Consider the following 22,555-nt stretch of genomic DNA (forward strand, 5'->3'; position numbering starts at 1 on the left):
CAAGTTAGCACATGAAGTCCGTGAGGTTGAAATCCGTCAGGGCACAGATCAGGCTCTCAGAATAATCCACTGCTGCGGCTGCAGCTGGGAAAGAAATCGTGCTTGTGGAGGAGGCCAGTATGTAAGGACTGTGTGTGAGACTTGTGGAAAGTGAGTTTAAAATCCATTCTGCCTGCCGGAAACAGAATATCCTTCCAGACCTCCCATAGCATTCAGCTGCATTCTCCAGGTGGAATCAGGAGGAGAGATGGAACCCAAGGGCTTCACCCACATAGAACCAAGGGTGCAAACCCAGCAGAGGGGCACATGAAGGCCGTGTAGTTTTATCTTGTCGGACTGAGTACTGTGGTAATAGGTAAACCCACCCGAAAACACACGCCCCGGTGAAGAGTTCGCTTAGCTATCTGGGTGGGCAGCGGCAGAGGAGGGCAAGGCTGAGCACTTCTCTAAGCCAGACGTGAGCTCAGCACCTTCCTGAGTCAGCACCAGGAAGCACCAGCCTGCTCCGCCGGGACTTGATTAATTCTCGATAACAGCAGCCCCAGAGGTTCTTTCATAGGCGGGCAGGAAACGGCATCCACCTCCCCGAGTGGGCCTGGGGCCTCCAGATGCTCCAGAAACACCAGTGACTGCAGCTGATGTAACTGCAGTGACGCATCCCTTAGATTCTAGGAGTGGATGGCAGGTCCTTGCCGTCAGCCAAGGGCGGCGTGTGTCTGCCTGGAGGGAACTGTCCCTGTCCCCTGGGAAATGGGAAGCTGGCACTGAATCCTCCACCGTGCTCTGGACCCTGTGGCTTGGCGGGGGGGGGGGGGGGGGGGTTATTGTGGTAAAATATAGGTAATTTAGGTAAAAATATAGTAAAAAAACCTAAAGTATGAAGTGACATTTGGCACATATGCATCATCACCACTATGTAGTTCCAGAGCATTCCGTCACCCCAGACGGAAACCTCGTACCCGTGAGCAGTCACTGCCCTGCAGCTCCTGGCAACCCCCCAGTCTCTGTTCTCCTCGGCCTTGTTTTCAGGGGGAAAGTCTCCCGTGTGCTGGGCCCAGGGACTTTGTGCTTGTGTGCCCATGGTGTTCAGAGACGGGCTGTGTGTGTGTATGTGTGGGGGGGGGGTAGGGGGAGTCCTCCAGAGGACAGGCCCCCGTGGTCCCCGGGCAGGCGTGGAGACCCTGTGCTGCACTGTGGAGAGGTGGTAAGGATGTGTCTGTACATCGGGTGAGGGAAGGGAGCAGGCACTGGGGCTGAGAGGCTGTGGGGCAGCCGGAGGGCCCGAGAGGCTGGAGGCCAAGGAGGCCAGGCTGCCCCACCAGCAGGGCCGTGTGCACTCACCCCGTGCTTCCGTGTGCCTCAGGGACAGTCCCGCAGAACCCGGGGCTGGGCCGGGGCCGGGGTCCTGGGGCTGCAGGAGGAAGGGCCGGTGGCCTGGGCGAATCGGCACTGCAGACGGGGGGCGTCGTGGGTTCGGGGAGAAGAGCTGTGCTTGCCCTCCCGCGCGCGCTCCCGGGTCCCTGCTGCCTGGGCTCCTTTCCAGCCCCGCTCACGCGCCCCGGGGCAGCCTCTGTGGGGTGAGCGGGGGCGCTGCTGCCCGACTCCTGGCAGGCTGTGGGTAGGCGGCCAGGGCTGTGGGCTTCCTGTTCTCCAGGGGAATAAAGCCACAGCCATGAGTCACCACAGCCTCACACACCGTGGCCTTGGGGGGAGGGGGGCTCAGCCCGCGTGCGCGAAGGAGACTGCTGGCCAGCCTCTTGCAGGGGGGCAGCGAGGAGGCAGGCAGAGGCAGGACTGGCCCACCTTCAGGGGGAAGCCAGGGTCCTAGGGGACCCTCATCACTGCCTGTGGCCGGGTCTCAGGGCTCCTGGGGAGCAGGGCTCTAGGCAGAAGCCCTAGACCTGGACCCTCCAAGGCCTGGGGCTCGGGGCTCCCTACCCTGTCCCGGGTCAGCTCACTGCCCCTTCGCCCCAGGAGCCAAGGGGCAGCTCCAGGAGGCCCCTCCCCGTCCGCAGCGGACCCTCCAGTGCGCCTGGTGTACCTGGTCCTGGGGGATAGACCTGGGGCTCTGAGGGCCCCCTGTGGGGCTCAGGGGCTGCAGGCCTGGCTGGGCGGTGAGCCCCCACGCCCGCTCCGCCTCCTGCAGAGGGCTGCTGGTGGCCTGGCCTGGAAGAGGCGGCTGTGAGGGGAGCGGGAAAGGGCTTTGCAGACGGGGCTTTGGTCGTTGTAAGTGTTGCTTCCTTTCCTGGTCTGTAACATGGACACGAGGCTCCAGCCAGCCGCCACACCTCACACCCTCTCTGCACTGCGGTGCGGGGGACACGGGCTGTCCCACCACAGGCTCGTCTCCCACGAGGATTAGAACCAGCCAAAGGCTGGGGTGGGCAGAGCCACAGGTGAGAAGGCCTGGCCAGGTGTTCTCCTGGCCCGCGTGCTGGGACCAGCTGCTTTCCCCAGCTGCCTGTCTGTCCAGGACCCCAGCCCACAGCAGGAGGTGACGTCAGGGTCCGTGCCCCCCCGCCCCCAGGCATCTAGTGGGGGATGGGGTGGGGGGTGGGGAGGTGTGTGCGCCCCTCTGGGGGCTCCGGGGCAGCGCGGCTGCAGGGAGGTGAGGAGGCCAGGCCTCCAGGGTTAGAGCGCTGCCCAGAAGGGCCCTGTTCTGTGTTTCCCTGAGCTCCCAGCAGCAGAGGATGGAGCCTGGCTGCTGCTGTGGGAGTGAGCGGCACCCCGTGTTGTTTCACCCAGCAAGCCGAGAAGTGGGGAGGCAGGCCTGCGCTGCGGGCAGCGCCCTGAGGACAGACCCCTGCCCCGCCCTGCAGGAGCCACTGTTGGCAGCCATGGCCCCCAGGGCTGGACCCTCCGACCCCTGGGCTGGGCTCTGGGAGGGGCAGGCAGGGCTCAGAGAGGTGCCTTTGGAGCAGGCCCAGCCCCCCGGGGTCCCCTGGGTTCTCCCTGTGCGGGGGCTGAGTTCAAGCCCCTGGTTTTACCTTTAAATTCCCAGGGCCTGGCTTCTGCTTAGCCGCAGTCAGGATGGGGCAAAGGTGGGATGCCAGCCCCATCCTGGCCAGGGGCCTCTGTCCGTCACAGACCTGAAGGCCTTGGAGGACACGGCCCACCTGGGAAATGGTGGTGGCGCAGGCTGGTGGGGCCCAGGCAGGTTGGGGGTCCCCTGCCACCTTCTGCTCCATGCAGACTAGGACTGGATGGTGCTGGGGTGCGGGGGACATGTTGTCCAGCACCCCGGAGTGTGGGTCTAAAGCCAGATGCCACACCTCCCCCCACAGCTCCTCCCCACCCAGAGCAGCCACCTGGGTGTTCAGGCCCAAGGCCCGGGGGTCCTCCCGGACCCCCTCCCTGCGTAAGTTGGTCACCCCTGGGGCGGCTGCTTCTGCGCCCTGGACGGCTGCCCGCCCTCACACCAGCCTCTCCAGTTGGCCCCCAACACTCCCAGCTTTCTCCGTAGCCCAGGCCTGAAACGCTTGTGCTCACCTCAGCTCCCTCCCATCTGAGCCCAGGGTCCTTCACCTCCTCCCGGGATCCGCCCACGTCCTCCGCAGCTGGGCGCCTTCTGCCTTCTCCCGTCTGCCTCCGTCTCTGCAGTTTCTGACTTTAAACCATAGACAGAACAGTGGCGAGCGCGCTGGGTGCATGGACACTGGGAGCTCACCCGGACGCCGCCAGGCGGCTCTCTCAGTGTCCCTGTGTCTCTTGGGGACTCACTTTCCTCTGTCTGCATGATTAGACCAAGGAAAGGCTCAGGTCCTGTCCGATTCTGTGTGCTTTGTCCCAAGGGGGTAAGATTTATATCCATCTTTCTAGCACTTTCCGGGCCTGGGGCTTATTTGCCTGCATCTCTGCCACACCACTGTAGGACTGGGCCAGGTCTAGTTCTCCCCATGGTCACCTGGGGCCCCCCTGCAGAGAGTGGCCGGTGCTCCCAGGGGCAGGCCGCGCCTTCCTCCATTCTGTGTCCTTCCTTCTGGGTGGGCGTGTGGGGGCTTGGGTCACCCCCGGTCCTGGGAGGCCAGGAGCAGGCAGGATAGACAGCGAGAAGATGGAGGATAAAGGAATAAGAACAACCAGGACGGGGAGGGTGTGGGTGATGGAGGGGCGCACACACGTGTGAGCAGCGGTGTGGTCGCCTCCACACCAGCCCGTGGACACCAAGGCAGGTCGGCAGGGCTCCTGGACCTGAGTCTGCACCTGGAAGACAGCCACGCTCTCAGTGACCCAGGATTAGGGGTAGACCAGTCAAGGTGTTAGCAGTTCTGTGATGAGAAGGGGCCCTGGCTCCCCTTGCCCACATCCCGAGGATACTGCGGGAGACCCTGAGATGGCGAACTGGGCGTCCCTGGGAGCCGGGTCCCCATCCCGGCCCCTGGTGTTGGACGTCTCAGTGCACCTGTTTGCCTCTGAGCCTGCATCCCGGGGACTTGTGTGCACGCATCATAGTTAAATTCCTCCCGCTCAGTGCAAAGCAGAGCACAGACATCCAGCGAGAGGGTGGCCGGCATCCTCCAGTGTCACGGAAAGGAGGGTGGCCGGCATCCTCCAGTGTCACGGAAAGCACGCTCGGTTCTGTTTCACATTGCGGTTCCCTTCACTCCTGATAGGCTTCCCACGATGTGCCGTTTGCCGTTGAAAATTCTATGCACGTGTCATTCGGCTTCATCCACTTGGAGTGAAAATGGGAGGTGAGAGTGTCCAGGCTGGGTCTCAGGCAGCTCGAGCTCTGTGACAAACACCCCAGCCTAGGGGCTTCACCAGCAGACACTTAATTCTCACAGTTCTGAGGCTGGAAGTCTGAGATCGGATACCAGCCAGGGGTGGGCGGGGGGGGCTGGTGGGACCTCTTCCTGGTGTACAGACTCCTTCTCACCGTGTCCTCACGGGAGACACAGGCAGAGACACAGAGAGCACGTGCTCTCATAAGGGCACTAATCCCATCTTAGGGCCCCACTCTCGGGATCTCATCTAACTTTAATCACCTCCTAAGGCCCCACTTTCAAACACCATCACACTGGGGGTTGGGGCTTCAATGTGAGTTTGGGGAGACACACACATTCCATCCACAGCAGGCTTGGGGAAACAAGGTGGACGCTACAAAAGAGGTGGCCGGGGCTTCCCTGGTGGCGCAGTGGTTGAGAATCCACCTGCCGAGGCAGAGGACACAGGTTTGAGCCCTGGTCCGGGAAGATCCCACGTGCTGTGGAGCAACTAAGCCCGTGCACCACAGCTACTGAGCCTGCGCCCTAGAGCCCGTGAGCCATAGCTACTGAGCCTGCATGCCATAACTACTGAAGCCCTTGCGCCTAGAGCCGGTGCTCTGCAACAAGAGAAGCCACTGCAACTAGAAGCCCACACACTGCAAGGAAGAGTAGACCCCGCTCGCCGCAATTAAAGAAAGCCTGTACGCAGCAAAGACCTAACGCAGCCAAAACTAAAATAAGTTAATTAATTAAAAAAATTCTAAAAAAAGAGACGGCTGGTAACCTTTCATGGGGTTAAACTCTGCCTTGCTTTCAGATTCCTTACACCCCGAGAACATCCCAGGATCCCCAGAGGGAGAGCCTTCCCCTCTCCCCTCACCCACGGGGTGCAGGCACCTGGTGAGTAGAGGCAGATTCTGCAGGAAAAGACCTGTTCAAGGTCGCACAGCTGATCGGGGGAACTTCAGGAGGGGGGGTCTGCAGGGAAGAACCGCAGACCTACTGCAGTGCTTTGAAATGGTGTCCCCCAAATTCATGTCCACTTGGCACCTGGGAACGTGACCTTATTTGGCAATAGGGTCTTTGCAGGTGTAATTAAGGTAAAGATCTTGAGATGGGATGATCTTGGATTTAGGGTGGGCCCTACATCCGCTGACTGGTATCCTTGTAAGAAGAGAAACACACACAGGAGAAGCCTTGGGGAGACGGAGCAGAGACTGGGGTGACGTGACCACAAGCCAGGGCCGCCTGGGGCCGCCCGGAGCTGGAAGAAGCAGGAAGGACCCTCCCCTGGAGCCTCTGGGGGAGCACAGATTTCGTGTGGCTCTCCCCCGGGAAGCACAGATTTTGTGTGGCATCTATGGGCATCTCCTGAGACTCGTGTCTGCACTGGGGAGGCAGGAGGAGAGGAGGCGTCTCCCCTGAGAAGTCGGGGAGCCCCGGGTGGTGCCCATGAGGTGATCAGAGAGCCTGGGGGGAGTGAGTGAGTGCTCCTGGCTCTGGGTCTGCAGCCAGGGTGGAGTCCGGGGAGGGGGCAGCACATACCTGCCTTGGGGAAGACATTTCCCTGGTGGCCCCAACCTGTCCTTCTCGGCTGGTTTGTTTGGTCCAGGAATATTGTGTTGCATCTGGTTATTACGGTTCACTGACTCCTTTTAATCCAGAGTGGCTCCTACCAAGTGTGGCCTCCCCAGCTCCCCCACCCTAATCTCCAAGCCGGTAAAGATGGTGAAATGTCACCCCCAGGATCTCCTTATTTGGAAGTAGGGTCTTCAGAGGTCATTACATGAGCATGAGGTCATTAGGGTGGGCCCTAATCCAACATGACTAGTGACCTTTTTTTTTTAACATTTATTTTTTATTATTATTATTTTTGGCTGCGCCGCCTCTTAGTTGCGGCACGTGGGATCTTCGTTGCTATGTGCAGGGTCTTTAGTTGCAGCATGTGGGATCTAGTTCCCTGACCAGGGATCAAGGCCGGACCCCCTGCATTGGGAATGCGGAGTCTTAGCCACTGGACCACCAGGGAAGTCCCTACTGGTGACCTTTTAAAAAAGAGAAATCTGGAGACAGACCTGGAATGATCCTCCCTCACGGCCTCACAAGGAGCCGGCCTTGCTGACACCTTGATCTTGGACTTCTGGCCTCCAGAACTGGGAGAGGACGAATTTCTGTTGTTCAAGCCATCCAGACTGTGGTACTTTGTTACGTCAGCCATAGGAAGCTCATACCCATGGCAATTCTGCATTATAAGTAAGGTTACTAACCAGTTGGCTGAGTTAATCACCAGGAGATTGGGCCCTTTCTGGTCACAGGGGCCCTTTGAAAGCAAGAGTGTTTTCCCTGGCTGGAAGTGGAAGAAAAGATTTGGGGCACAGGGGAATCTGACCCACGATTGCCACCTTAAAGGTGGAGGGGCCCAGGGATGGAGGGCAGCCTTTAGGGGCTGAGCAGCCAACAGCCAGCAGGAAAGGGGAACCTCAGTCCTACAGCCGCCAGGAGCTGAATCCAGCCAACTGGATGAGCCTGGAGGCGGATTTTCCCCAGGGGTCCAGGTGGAAACTCAGCCCTGCTGATGCTGATTTCAGATGCGTGGGACCCTAAGCGAGACACCAAGCTAAGCTACACCCGGTCCTCTAACCTCGGCACTGCGAGTATATGTTGCTTTAAGCTGTGAAGTTGGCAGTTTGTCACACAGCATAGGTAGCTGACACACCGGCCTCTGGTCCTGCAGAATGTTCTGCCGTCTGTGTGTCTGGTTGCCTCTTGGTGGGTGGCTCAGCTTGTTGCTCCGCCTCCAGTATTCCTGTAAACTGGACGTTGGATCTGAAGGGCTCGTGGACGGAACTCAAATGTTTCAGGCAAGAGAAGGTTTTAAGTGCCACCACGGTCCCCATGTTGCCCCATGTCCTGGTTGTCCCTCCGTTACAGATGGCCAGAGGGACACGATGGCTTAACGATGACAGCCCAGCCCTTGCACGGGGCAGTTGTGCGAGGTGATCCGTCGTCATACGACCATGCGTTCCCCCTCCTTGGTGCAGCTAAGGGTGGCAACCCCACCGGACGTCCTCCCTGACCCCACGTTCTGCGGTGGCTTGGACAAGCTCCCTTCCGGTTCTGCTCCACCCTCCTTGAGTATAAGCCACATTCTTCTTTAACTGGTGGTTTTCCTATATCAATGGGAGCTGGTTGTACACCCCGAAACGTAATTCCTGCTGAGAAAGCAGGAAAACACGCTCAATCCTTTCCATTTAACTACCGGTTTTCAAAGTGTATTATAGCAGTCTCAAAGGATGACAGCTGAAGGTGTGTTTTCTGGACCTACTCTTTCTGGGTTTCAGGTATTGACTAATGGCGTTACATAGGTTCACCATGTGTGATGGGCTGAGCAATGCCCCCCTCCCAAAGATGTACATGTCCTAATGCCTGGGACCTGCAAGTGTCTTAGGTGACGAGAGGGGCTTTGCAGATGTGTTGAAGTTAAGGATCTTGAGATGGGGAGACAGTCCTGGATCATCTGGGTGGACCCCATGGGATCACAGGTCTTTTTGAAGAGGGAGGTGGGAGGGCCAGAGTCAGTTTCTGTTTCTGAGTCTGTTTCTGTTTTGTTATGTTCATTCCTTTGTTTTATTTTTAGATTCTACATATAAGTGATAACACAGTATTTGCCTTTTTCTTTCTGAATTATTTCACTAAACATAATACCCTCCAGGTCCATCCACGTTGCTGCAAATGGCAAAATTTCTTTTTTTTTTTAGGGCTGACTAGTATTCCATTGTATTTATACATACGTCTTCTTATCTTTTCATTTGTTGATGGACACTTAGGTTGCTTCCATATTGTGGCAATTGTAAATAATGCTGCTATGAACATTGGGTTGCGTGTATCTTTTTGAATTAGTGTTTTCAAGGATTTGGGGGATATATACCCAGGAGAGTGGGATTGTTGGATCCTATGGTAGTTCTATTTTCACCTTCTTGAGGAAGCTCCATACTGTTTTCCACAGTGGCTGCACCAATTTACATTCCCAACAACAGTATTCTAGGGCTCCCTTTTATCCACATCCTCGCCCACATTTGTTAATTGTGGTCTTTTTGATGTTAGCCATTCTGATAGGTGTGACTTGATATCTCATTGTGGTTTTGATTTGCATTTCTCTGACGACTGGTGATGTTGAGCTTTTCATGTACCTGTTGGCCATCTGTATGCCTTCTTTGGAAAAATGTCTGTTCAGGTCTTCTGCCCATTTTTTAATCCAGTTGTTTGCTTTTTTGTTATTGAGTTGTATGAGCTCTTTATGTACTTTGAGTATTAACTCCTTATTGGTCATATCATTTGCAAATATTTTCTCCCATTTGGTAGGTTGTCTTTTCGTTTTGTTGGTGGTTTCCTTTGCTGTGCAAAAGCTTTTAGTTTAATTTGGTCTCATTTGTTTACTTTTGTTTTTGTTTACTTTGCCTTGGGAGACAAATCCAAAAATATATCACTGCGACTTATGTCAGAGAGTGTTCTGCCTTTGTTTTCTTCTAGGTTTTATGTTTTCAGGGCTTACATTTAGGTCTTTAATCCATTTTGAATTTTTTTTTAATATGGTGTTAGAGAGCATTCTAATTTCATTCTTTTACATGTAGCTGTCCAGTTTTCCCAGCACCACTGGGAAAGAGACTGTCTTTTCTGCATTGTATATTCTTGCCTCCTCTGTCACAGATTGACCGACCATAAGTGTGTAGGTTTATTTCTGGGCTCTCTATTCTGTTCTGTTGATCTATATTTCTGTTTTTGTGCCAGTACCATACTGTTGTGATTACAATAGCTTTGTAGTATAGTCTGAAGTCAGGAAGCATGATACCTCCAGCTTTGTTCTTCTTTCTCAAGATTGCTTTGGCCAGTCAGGAGCTTTTGTGTTTCCATACAAGTTTTAGAATGATTTGTCCTAGTTCTGTGAAAAATGCCATTGGTATTTTGACAGGGATTGCATTGAATCTGTGGATTGCTTTGAGTAGTATGGTCATTTAAACAATATTAATTTTTCCAATCCATGAGCATGATATATCTTGACCTCTGTGTCATTTTCAGTTCCTTTCATCAGTGTCTTACAGTTTTCTTACAGCTCTTTTACTTCCTTAGTTAGATTTATTCCTAGGTATTTTTTTTTGATGTGATGGTAAACAGGATTTTTTTTTTAACTTCTCTTTCTGATAGTTTGCTGTTAGTGTATAGAAGTACAACACATTTCTGTATATTAATTTTGTGTCCTGCAATGTTACCAAATTCATTGATTAGCTCTAGCAGTTTTCTGGTGGCATCTTTAGGATTGTCTGTGTATAGTATCATGTCACCTGCAAACAGTGACAGTTTTACTTCTTCCTTTCCAATTTGGATTTCTTTTTCTTGTCTGAGTGCTGTGGCTAGAACTCCCAATATTGTGTTTAATAGCAGCGGCAAGAATGGACATCCTTGTCTTGTTCCTGATCTTAGAGGAAATGCTTTCAGCTTTTCACCATTGACTATGTTGTTAATTGTGGACTTGTCATATGTGGCCTTTATTATGTTGAGGTTTGTTTCCTGTATACCCACTTTGCTGAGAGTTTTTAACATGAAAATATGTTGAATTTTGTCAAAAGGTTTTTTTGCATCTGTTGAGATGATCATATGGTTAGTATTCTTCAATTGGTTAATGTGGTGTATCACATTGATTGATTTGTGGCTATTGGACCATCCTTGCATCCCTGGGATGAATCCCACTTGATCATGGTGTATGATCTTTTTAATGTATTATTAAATTCAGTTTGGTAATATTTTGTTGAGTATATTTGCATCTTTGTTCATCAGTGATATTAACCTGTAATTTTCTTTCTTTTGTAATTTTCTTTTTTTTGATATCTTCGTCTTGTTTTGGTTTCAGGGTGATGCTGGCCTCATAGAATGAGTTTGGAAGCATTCCTTCCTCTGCAATTTTCTAGAATAGTTTGAGAAGGGTAGGTGTTAACTCTTCTCTAGTGGTTTGGTAGAAGTCACCCGTGAAGCTGTCTGGTCCTGGACTTTTGTTTGTGGGAGATTTTTACTACTGATTCAATTTCATTACTGGTAATTGGTCTGTTCCTATTTTCTATTTCTTCCTGGTTCAGTCTTGGGAGATTGTGCATTTCTAGGAATTTGTCCATTTCTTCTAGGTTGTCCATTTTATTGGCATATAACTGTTCGTAGTAATCTCTTATGACCTTTTGTGTTTCTGTGGTATCAGCTGTAACTTCTTTTTCATTTCAAATTTTATTGATTTGGACCCTCCCTCTTCTTTTCTTGGTTATCTATCTTCTTTACCTTTGCAAAGAACCAGCTCTCAGTTTCAGTGATCTTTTCTATTGATTTTTTTACTCTCTACTTCATTTATTTCTGCTTTGATTTTTATGATTTCTTTCCTTCTATTAGCTTTGGGTTTTGTTTGCTCTTCTTTTTCTGGTTCCTTTAGGTGTAAAGTTTGGTTGTTTATTTGAGATTTTTCTTATTTCCTCACATAGGCTTGTATCACTATCACTATAAACTCCCCTCTTAGAACTGCTTTTGTTGCATCCCACAGATTTTTGGATCATTGTGTTTCCATTTTCATTTGTCCCCAGGTATGTTTCTATTTTCTTCTTTAATTTCTTCAGTGATCCATTCGTTGTTCAGTAGCATATTGTTTAGCCTCCACGTGTTTGTGATTTTTGCAGGTTTTTTCCTAGTTTCATAGTGTTGTGGTTGGGAAAGATGTTCGATATGATTTCAGTTTTCTTAAATTCACTGAGACTTGTTTTGTGGCCTAGCATGTGATCGATCCTGGAGAATATTCCATATGCACTTGAAAAGAATGTGTATTCTGCTGCTTTGGGATGAGTCATTCCCTCTCTCTCTCTCTCTCTCTCTCTCTCTCTCTCTCTCTCTCTCTATATATATATATATATATATATATATATAAACTCCACCTGGTCTAATGTGTCATTTAAGACCAGTGGTGTTTCCTTACTGATTTTCTGTCTGGATTGTCTGATCCATTGATTTAAGTGGGGTGTTAAAGTCCCCTATTATTATTGTGTTACTGTCAATTTCTCCCGTTGTGTCTATTAATGTTTGTTTTATGTGTTCAGGTGCTCCTTTGTTGAGTGCATATATATTTATAATTGTTATATATTCTTCTTGTATTGATCCCTTGATCATTATGTAATGCTCTTCTTTGCTTCTTGTTACAGTCTTTGTCTTTAAGTACAGTAAGCATATTCTTTTTTTTTTTTTTTTCCGGTACGCAGACCTCTCACTGTTGTGGCCTCTCCCGTCGCGGAGCACAGGCTCCGGATGCGCAGGCTCAACGGCCATGGCTCACGGGCCCAGCCGCTCCGCGGCATGTGGGATCTTCCCGGACCGGGGCATGAACCCGCGTCCCCTGCATCGGCAGGCGGACTCCCAACCACTGCGCCACCAGGGAAGCCCAAGCATATTCTTAATGTGCAACCATCACCACCACCCATCTCTTTCATCTTCCCAAACCAAAGCTCTGTCCCCATTAAACATTCACTCCCCGTCCCCTCCCCCAGCCCCTGCAGCCAGCTTGCTCTACCCTTCACTTGGTTTGCACTGTCTGTCTTATTGCCTGAAGAATTCTTTCTTTATCCTTTAAGCCCAGTAGATTAATGGAATCAATATCTGGGTGTGGCACATCCTGCACCTTATTTTCCTGGAACTCTTTCATCATTATATTGCTCAGTACTTTCTGAATATGTTTTAAGTACTTAAAACAGCTTGGGGCCTCTATCCAGGGCACAAGCAGTTCTTCGCGTGAGTGTCCCCACAGCTCTCAGCTCCTGTCTGCTCCGCATCTGCTGCTGTGCCAGCGGGGCCATCCCTCTGTCAGTAACTCCATTTTCAGTCACATCTTTTCTGGATTGGGTGCATTAGTGATCCCACGTGATTCAGTGTTGGGGCTCTCGGTTTGTCTCCAAACTTCTGTCATCTCCCTGTGTCCCTCACTCTGTTGAGACACCGACATGTCTCATTTTTGAGCTTGTCCCTGTCCAGTGGGTTTAGTGCTTGAAGCCTGTTTAGGGAATTCCTTCTGCTCCTAGTCACGTTTTATTGTTGGCCGGCTTCTTTGTCTTATGAAGTCCATCCTCTCTTTATCCCCCTTTTTCTCTTCTCTCTCTCCCTTCCTTCCTTCCTTTTAAAAAAATTGTTTCTTTGAATCGTGGTAAAATATACCAAAAACGCACCATCTTAACCACGTGAAGCGCACAGCCCAGTGGCTTTCAGCACGTTCACGTTGTTGTGTAACCATCACCACATCCGTCTCCAGATCTCTCCCATCTTCCCAAACTGAAGCTCTGTCCCCATTCAGCACTAACTCCGTCTCCCAGCTCCTGGCCCCCACCATCTCCTTTCTGTCTCTATGGGTTTGGCTCTTCGAGGTCCCTCAGATAAGTGGATCCTACAGGATTTGTCCTTTTGCGACGGGCTTCTTTCTTTTTTTTCAAATTTAATTTGATTTTTTAATTTATTTATTTGGTTGCACCAGGTCTTAGTTGCGGTAGGTGGGCTCCTTAGTTGTGGCTCACAGGCTTCTTGGTTGCGGCACATGGGCTCCTTAGTTGCAGCCAGCCTGCCCCGCCCCCACCCAGCCAGCAGTCCCCACACACAGAATGACACAGGGCTGCTGTGTGGCAGGAATGAAGCCCTTTGGAAGAAGGTGCAAGTGCTTGAGCAAAAGGAGCAGTCGACCTTCCTGCCTGTCCCCTACCCCACCACACACAGCCATGGGGTCTGAGTCTGCCTGAGCCCCGTGGGAGCAAGCAGTGCTGGGACTCCTCAGGGCCTGGGTCCGCTCTCCCTGCCTCGCCTCACGTGGGAGCGTCCAGCCTGCCCACTGGACACTCCTCACAGTGCCCTGGGGATGCAGAGCCGTGGGCCACGGGTCCCCCCAGGAGGGCTGTCTGTCCTCCCCCCACAGGAAGATACCAGTAGACTCGGGATCATAGAAGTGGACCATTGTTTTCAAAATAAATCAAACCTCACCTAAATGATGCAGCAGCCAGTTGAAAGACCCCCCCCAGCCCACTCCCAGACGTAACCACCACACATCAGCCTGTATTTGTCATTAGATCCCGCCACACAAAATGCTGGACATCCTGCCCCTGTCACCTGATCTGACCCTGGACCTCAGACACCATCGGGACCTGCCAACCCACTGCATTCTCAAAACCCAGAACGGGAAAGACACAGCACTCAGGGCGGGATGCGCTAGACACGCTGAGCCTTCCCCGTGGGTGGATGTGAGGTGTTGCCATCCTGTGCCCTTACAGATGGCGCTCCCACGAGCATTCTGAGATGGGCTGCCATTCGCTGCCATTGCTCAAGGAAATCAAGTCCTGGTCTCTTCGTGGACCCTAGAGTCTCAAGGAGCCCCTCTCACAGCTTCCTGGGGTGCACAGGTGAACGTCCCTGATGGTCTATTGCGTGTGTGTTACCGACCAGGGCTCTTGGCCCCCTTAATCAATAGAAACTGATCAGAGGCCACATCAGAAATTCAGGCAAGACTTTATTGGGGGCCCTGCTGCTGTAGTGGGGAGCGTGAACAAGTAATAGGTTCCCTTGCTCCCTCGCTGAGTGGTGGGGGCGTCTGGTTCCTTATATGGGGTGAGGGTAGGGATGTGTCCGGGGGTCGGGCCGGAGGGGTGGCTTAGGAGGTCTGCCCACCCCTGGTGGTGTGTGCGAGGGTCTCGCGCAGTGCCCCGCTTTTGCTCCCAGCTCTTCAGAAGTGGCAGTTGGGGTTTCTGTCTCTTTGTAGCTTGTTGTCCAGAATTTGCCCCACCTGCGCGTGTACGCAGTTATTTTTAGTCCCTTATCGATTCTTCGTATTTCGTTGCTCGGAGAGATGTTTGTTTCGGTGCAAGCACTGCAGCAGAGGGTCCCAGGTCCCAGCCTGTCTCGCGTGGACACACGTACAGAGGGGCCTCGGCGCGGCCCCGCAGAGGGCGCTGCCCGTGCCCGCGGTGCTGCGTGCGTCTCGCTCACCAGCAGGCCCGAGGCACTTCCGGCCCTCCCTCTTTTGCAGGCGCTCTATGCCTCTCTCTCCATGGGAAGGGTAGGGAATGGCTGACAGAGGCTTGCCCCCCTCTGCCCAGGGCGGGCAGGGGCCTCCCAGTGCTTGGCCAGTACGAACACCTCGGCAGGTATGGGACAGGATGGGACGTAGAAGGCGGTCGGGGGAAATGCACTATGAGTGTTTGCTGACGCCACCGAATGGCTTTATCCCGACAAGGCAATGTCTGGGGAGGGGCCAGGCCAGGGGCTGGGTGTACTGAGGCCCACCTTCCTTCTGCAGACCTCTGCAAGCACCGGGCCCTGGTGGTTGGCTGGGTCACAAGTGGGGTGAAGACATAGAGGTAGGCAGGCTGGCCAAGCTGCAGGCTCCGGTCTGGCGTCAGGGTTTGGACACGTTGGCAGGGCCTGGAGCCCCCCGGCAGCCTGGACGGTTGTCGTCTGAGCCCCCCTGCGCCCAGCTGGGCTGCAGGGCAGCCAACCCACAGCCTTGGTTCTCCCAGCGCCAACACCTGACGGCCGTTACCTAGGCGAGTCACCTCAGGCCTCCCTCTCTGTGAAAATGGAAGGAATTGGGCAGAAAAGCCACACAGTGCGGCAACAGGGAGCAGAGGCTCGGTCGGCTGGCCCCGCGTGGCAGACCTCGCTCCACTGCTTCCTGTCTGGTCTCCTGGGGAAGGTACTTCTCCCTCCCTCAGTGCCTTGGTTTCCCCACTTTGCAAACGGACAGAAATCTGCACACTTCCTCAAGCTGTCTATATTCAGTGAGAGGCTCCGAGCTCGCCCAGCAGGGCGTCGGGCACAGACTGGGCTCCAGGAAGTAGCTGGCTCATCCGCGGCTGGGGTCTCACGCCTGGCACGGAGCTGAGCCTGGTATGCGGGCACCGGTAAACGAGTACCCCCGTGGACTCCCAGAAAGCTCTGGGGGGAAGGAGGTGGGGGAAAGGGCGACCCCTGAGTGCCTGCGGTTGGGAGGACAGACAGCGATGTCCCACCTGACCCAGGGGCTGGACCCACCCAACCTGGGCAGCAGGGGTAAGGGCTGGCAGGTGCGCGTGGCTCTGGGCTGGCCAACTAGAGCCCCACCCGCGTCCCCAGAACCCACAGGCCGGCTGAGGCTCCCCTCTCCAGCGGCCTCCGCCTGCGGAGGTGACCGGCCGAGAGCCACCGGCTGTCACCGTGCTACTATCCCTCCCCTCCTCCCAGCGCCGTGACCGTCAGCATGACTATTACTACTACTTCCGTTGTAAGGCAGCCCCTCGAAGCCTGGGACGCCAAGACCCTCTCCCACGTGGCGCGTCCTCTGGGCACCCAGCCTCCGGGGTGGGGAGGCGGCCGAGCCTGGGCGCCCCCGGGCCGCGGCGGGAGGGAGCCCGGCCGCCCCCAGTTTCCCAGCCCCCCTCGGCCGTTCCACTGCGGCGGAGGCGCGGGGAAGGCGGGGCGGCGCGCGGAGATGGTAGCGCCCGCTCCCCTGCCGCCACCCGCCGCCTGCCGCCCGCCGCCCAACGCCGCCGTGCGCTCCGACAGGATGGCGCGGGCCAAGCTGCCGCGCTCGCCGTCCGAGGGCAAGGCGGGCCCGGGGGGCGCCCCGGCCGGCGCCTCGGCCCCCGAGGAGCCGCACGGGCTCAGCCCGCTGCTGCCGGCCCGCGGCGGGGGCTCAGTAGGCAGCGACGTGGGCCAGAGGTAGGGGCGGGGGCGCGGGGCGCCGCGGGAGGGGCTTTGCATCTCTGCGCTCGCATCCCGCACGGGCTCCGCTCGGCTGCACCTGCCGCGCTGCCTGCAGCCCCGGGAAGGGAGGGACGGCCGAGGTCTCCCTCGGGACCCCCAGCCAAGCGCCCCAACCGCTCTGTGTGTCTCCAGCCCGCCTCGGGGAGCCTGTGGGACCCCTGCTCCCTTCTGCTCTGAGAGGCTGAGCACAGAGGGCCTGCACATAAGACCGGAGGGAAGAAAGGCAGTGGGGACCTGGGCGCTGTGCCAGGTGGCTTGGTGACCACTGCCCGAGCCCTGCCCCACTGGAGGCCACACTCTTGTTGGTTCCAGCAGCCACTTGGGGGGAAGCAGGGCCAGCATCTGTGTCCTGCTTCAGAGGTGAGCAGCTGCATAGCAGATGGGAGCTGGGGTGTATCAGGGCTCAGGCTCCCTGGGGCTGGTGCCTGGAGCCAGTGGCAGCTGAGGTGCAGCAGGCTGGTTCCCCAGCCAGGCAGGGGCAGTGCCAACCCCTGTCCGGCCCCTCCTTGAGGCCCGGTGCAGGACGACAGCCTATTTCACAGATGCGGGCGCTGAGGCTCAGTCTGCAGGGCTAATGCAGGGCCACCCCTGCCCTGTGCCAGGAGCCCTTCTAGATGCTGCGGGGGAAACCGAGATGAATCAGACCCAGTGGTGTGGGCACATGTCGTGGGCGCGGAAACCTGTGCCTGGTAGAGGGAGGTGCAGGCTGGGCCGGGACAGGGAGAGCGGGGCTTCCTGGGGCGCTCGCCCTTCGCGGGGGAGCACAGGGAGATGGGCAGGGGCTTCCAGGCAGAGGAAACAGCCAGGGCCAAAGCCTGGGGCGGTTGGGGGAGGCGCTGTGCCGTGTCAGGGTTGGGGCGAGGGGTTGGCAGAGACTCAGCCTGGCAGATGGCAGACCAAGAGTGCCTGGGGAGCCTCCCCCCACCCCTCCTGCTGGCCACATGCCCTCTGGGCCCCTCCCCACCCTCAAACCCCATTTCCTGCTCCTTGGCCGCCCCTGGGGGCCACTGCCCAGCGGTCATTCCCATTTGCCGGAGGAGACTGCTAAGGCTGGAGATAGAGTGCCTCTAACGGGCACGCCTGGTGGCCTCACGCAGCTGATGGGCAGCCCCTGGGCAGGAGGGAGGCAAGGGCCGGCCAAGGCCCTGGAGACCAGGTTCCTCTCTGCTCCATCCTCTTCCTGCAGGCAGTGCAGGGACAGAGGCATGGCAGGTCTTGTCCAGGCTGCATCTGAACCCGCAGTGCAGCATGGGAGCTGTGGTGGCAGGGACACCTCCTCCAGGGAGCCCTCCTCCCATACCCACCCCTGCCACCCCCAGTCCTGTGCTGATGACCCTTCATGTGAGCAGCCTCACTCAGTCCCCCTGCAGCCCCTGAGGTTCAGGGTCCTCATCAGCCTCCTTCTGCAGAGTAGAGGGAGTGTCTGCAGCTGCATCGCTGGCCCAGCAGCACCAAGGGCTGGCGCCTGCAGCTTCCTCTCCCCAAGCATTAGATGCACACTGTGGAGTTTGCTCTGGACGGGAGTAGGGAGCCATGGCAGGTTTCAGAGCAGGGGAGGACTTGCAGGCTTTGTTCCTTAGGAACACGAGTCTGATAGAGATTCCAGTAAGACCAGAGCCGGCAGGTGGTTGCCCTCTGCCGGAGGGAGCCTGTGGCCGCAGCTCCTGCGGCTGCCCGCGTCCTGCACGCGCCTTCTGGAGCCAGCCGGGGGCAGGGCTCGCTGGGCCACGAGGCCTCGTCCCTGCCCAGGGCGCCCCCCCCACCTGCCCCTGAAGCACTGCACCCCCATCTCCTGGACGCTGTGGGGGGATCGTTAGAAACGTGACCGGGGTGTGGGGGGGTGATAAGGACCATCGCTTGAGAGCTTTGGAGCTGAAGAGCCAGTGAGGGAGAGGCTGGCCATGTAGTGAACCCTCCCGGGGGGTCACGGCTGGGCTAGGGCCCCTTCATGCCCCCAGCGACTCTGGGGCTGAGCGGCCTTGCCCCCAGGGGTGCTGCCGTGTAGCCTCACATCTGCTGGGGGGCCCCAGCGCAGTCCCCCACCTCCTGCCGAGTCTTCAGGAGTCCAGCCTCGGGTCGGGGCCAAGGACGGCAAAGCTGGCCTGCATGGACTGGGGCCCGAGTTCGGGGGCCCCACTGGTGGCAGGGGGGGTGCTTTTGGCCCTGGACGTGGGCTGCCCCCTGGCCTTTGAGAGCCGAGTCCTTGGGCCCCAACAGCTGTGTGTGGAAGGAGGGGCCCCAGGAGCCAGAATGGGGTGAGGGTGCCAAGGCCCAGAGCTGTCGCCCAGGGGCCAGCAGGAGAGCAGGGCAGGGCAGGGCAGTGTGCTGGCTTTTGGGGACACCCCTGCAGAGCCCCAGGCTGGTGGGGACAGAACCACTGGAAGGTGTAGGCAGGAGGTTTCCAGGCACAGCTCAGGTCCTAGCCGGGTGCCAGGTGTGCTGACCTGGAAGGAAGAGGGATGCAGAGGGGTGGGACAGCTGGGGCAGGTGAGGCTGGAGAGGAAGGGCCTGCTTACTTAGCAGGCCCCGCCCCCTGGGTTTGGGTTGTGTCCCAAGTGAGGGGCTCACTGGTGGCTTGCTGGAGGGGACGTGGGGGTAGCCGGGAAGGCATGGCAGGGGCCCTGGTGAGAAGGAACGGGCTGCAGAAGGATCTAGGAGGCAGAATTCTGGGGTCTGAGAGTTGTGGGGAGTCATGGCAGGGAATGGGGAGCGCTCTGTGGACGGCTGAGTTTGGGGTACCTAGAGGCACAGCCACGGGGAGAAGTCCGGGAGGCAGAGCCCAGGCCGGGGAGTGGGGACCCTTGTGTGGGTGTGGCTTTGGATGGGGCCACACGGGCAAGGGGAGGAGTGGAGGCCAGAGGCAGGATGAGCTCTGAGGACCCGCCGGAGGCCGCGCGCAGAGGTCAAGGGAACTCCAGGGCAGGAAGAGGGTCCCCGGGGAGGGGAGGCAGGAGGACCTGGACGGGGGAGTGGGAGGCCGCCAGGAGGCCAGGCCTAGAAGCCGGGCCAGGAGGCTGTCTTCGCCCTCCCCAGGGGTAGTTTCAGGGGCGGAGCTCACCAACCCTGGACCCTCACCCGGAGGGGACATCCAAGGAGGGGCTCGCTCAGAGCTGGGTTGACGAGAAGGTTTGTGGGGAGAGAGGGGGAGCTCCAGCCGCGGGCTCTTCGTGCAAAGGCCCACAGGTGGGGTGGGGCGGGGCCTTGGGGGCGGGGTGCAGTCAGGGGTGGGGCCTGGGCGGGGCCAGTGCGGCTGCTGCAGGGCCTGGGCGGGGGTTGAAATCGCCCGGAGACCCGGGCGGCAGCTTCAGAGAGTGGCCGCTGGGGGGCGCCCGTACACCCAGGGCCCTGACTCAGGGCGGCCCCTCTGAGCCTGGCTGCCCACCAAGGACGCGCGGGGGCGGCGGCGGTCAGGCCCCGCCTTTGCAGAGCCCTGGGGCCGTCTGTGAACTGCGGGGGGCCGGGGAGGGCAGGAAGCAAGGGCTGCAGGGAACACCGGCTTGGCCAGCCCGGGATCAGCTGTGCACTTTGCTCTGGGGGCCCGAGCCCGCCCTCCCCGCGTGCTCTGAGCCCAACGTGTGGCCGCCTCCTCCAGCTCCGGTTCCCCCTCGGGCGGCTCCAGCGCGGCCCTGCCCTCGTGCTGTTCTCCCCAGGACCCTCGGGCCTCCCCCGCCCCTCCTCCCCTGCAGATCTGCACTTTCATGTGCCCGCCCCCTCCAGAAACAGGGCGAGTCTCCCTCTCCCGACCTGTCCTCTCCTGCCGGCGCCCCTCACCCGCTCTCAGCAAGTTCCTGGTCCGCTGTGACCGGCTCTGGTCCTGCCAGGTTCCTGCCACCCTGGGTGCAGCTGTCGCCCGACTCAGCACTGGGGGCAGCGCCCAGGCCAGAGGGAACCTGAGCTGGATAAACACGCAGAATCTGGGCCCAGTTAAGCCCAGGTTTCCCCTGCTCTCTGCAGCGCCCAGCCCCACACCACACCCGCCCAAGACCTCACCCGCCGGGGCACCAGGAGTTGTAGGCCGGGGGTCCCACCCAGAGGGCCCTGCACAGGCAGGCAGGCAGGCCGCTCCCCCCTCCCCGCCTGTGGTCTTAGGGAGGCAGTGGTCCTCTCTGAACCTTGGTTTCCCCTTCTGGAAGATGTTTGCTTTAAGAATTGAAAGAGAGGCCCCGTGAAGCCCTCTGCGGAGAAGCAGGCCCCAGGTGGGTGCGTCACCAGCAAAGAGCAGACCCTCTGTGCCCCCCTCCCTACTCCGCCCCAACACGGGCAGTCTGGCAGCTCCCACCAGCCTCTTCCTCCCAGCCTCCCTCCCAGGTCGGCACAGGCCACGCCCACCTTGGTGTCATCTGGCTGTGGTCAGTCTGGTAGAGCCCTAGGCCAGGCCGCCCAAAGGGCAGCAGGTGTGTGTTGCTGGCCCAGTAGAGGGGTTGCCCCTGGGGGTCCCTAAAAACACTGGCCTGCCTTGTCACCCAGGAAGCCGAGGGGCAGGGCAGGGGGTGCAGTGGCCTGTAGAGGGCGGGGGAGCCCAGCAGAGGTCGTCCAGCCAGTGGCCCTGTGTGGGGCCCGCCTCTTGCGGCCATCAGCTTCCTGGGTGTCAGAGGGTGGCTGACGGTGCTGCTTCCTGGACACCGGGGTCACGCAGGGCCTGGGGCGGGCTTAGTGCCGAACAGTGCGGTAAGCCCTCGCCAGACCTGCGGTCCTGCCGCTCACCTGGCCACAGGCGGGTGCCCATCCCGCGTGCGGTCTCCCAGGTCTAGCGGTCACCCCGTCCCGCCCCGGGCGGGACGGGGCACGTATGCCGCACTGCCGCGCGCACTGTGCCGCTGTGCGGGTGCCGAGGGCGCCAGGCCCAGTCGGGAGTGTGCGCACGGGCGCACCCCTGCTTCCCTCGGACCCTGCCCGCGTCCTCCCTATGTGTCCCTGCCCACACCTGGTCCAGGAGCCCAGGCCCTCTGTCTGTCCATCCGTCCGCGTTGATGTGTCCACTCCATTCCGTCCCCAGGCTTCACCTGGAAGATTTCAGCCTGGACTCCTCTCCGTCTCAGGAAGTGCTTGGCTCACAGGTGGCCTCCCAGCCCCTGGCAGGCCCGGGGAGGGAGGGCAGCTCGAGCCGTGCCAGCCCAGGGGGGAGGGCCTGCTCCGGCCACAGCATCTGCCCTGCAGCCGGGTGGGAGCGGGGACACGGCCGCTGCTGCTGGGCCTCGGGTGGCGCTTCCTGGGGCGGAGCCTGGGGATAGGAGACGGGGGCGTCCGGAGGCGAACACCCCACAGGTTGTGACCACAGCCCTCAGGAGGGAGCAGGGACCCCTGCCGTGGTGCCTACGTGGGGACAGGCGTACAGGTGACCGCTGGTGACCGTCCGGACCCACAGGCACCTGGCTCGGCTGCCCCACCGTGAGCCCTGCCAGGCTTTTCCTGGCTTCAGCCAGGATTTAGGTCAAGCAGAGGGTGCTTTGAGGTCGGGGTACCCAAGCGCCCTCAGCAGCCCCATTGGGGGCGTTCCTGGGAAAGAGCCCCCCACCTGCTCACACCCACGGCGTCCAGTGTGGCCACCGACTGGGGCCTGGTTTTTAGTCTCGTTAATTAACACCGTCGACATTGGCTACCACCGCGCGCGCAGGGCTTCCCCGCGCCGCCCCCTGCAGCCCGAGGCTTTGCGCTGTTACGCCGCCGGCAGGAGCCTGGGAGCTGCCCTGGGCCTCAGCCCCCCAGCGGTGGTGCGGTGGGTAACAGGAGGGGGAAGGTACCTCCTCCACCGCAGGGCTCTCCCAGCCCCACCAGGAGCCGGTCTGAGACCGTGGGAGGATGTGGACGATTGCGGCCACCTGAGGGGCCGAGGCTGGGGTCCTGCTGCCCCAGAATTGCATTGTCACGGGCAAAGCAAACGTCCCTGGGCCCTCGGAGGCCCAAGGAGGCTCACCAGGGCCCCTGACCGAGCCAAGGCGCCAGTACAAGGACGCTCTCTTGGACTGGGGAGGCCCAGGACGGCGCCGTCTGTTGGTTTGAGAGGTCACCCGGAGCCTTTGCTCTCCTTGGTGTGCCAGGCACCGGGAGGGCCG

General features: G+C 57.9%; 1 protein-coding gene across 1 annotated transcript in view; it reads left to right on the plus strand.

The window, feature by feature from the left end:
- The window catches only part of KCNT1 (potassium sodium-activated channel subfamily T member 1), a 67,659-nt gene that overhangs the window by 9,612 nt on the left and 35,492 nt on the right, over positions 1-22,555 (plus strand). The gene's annotated exons all lie outside the window — the stretch shown is intronic.

The sequence above is a fragment of the Tursiops truncatus genome, chromosome 6 (assembly GCF_011762595.2).
Source record: "Tursiops truncatus isolate mTurTru1 chromosome 6, mTurTru1.mat.Y, whole genome shotgun sequence".
NCBI classification, from domain to species: domain Eukaryota; kingdom Metazoa; phylum Chordata; class Mammalia; order Artiodactyla; family Delphinidae; genus Tursiops; species Tursiops truncatus.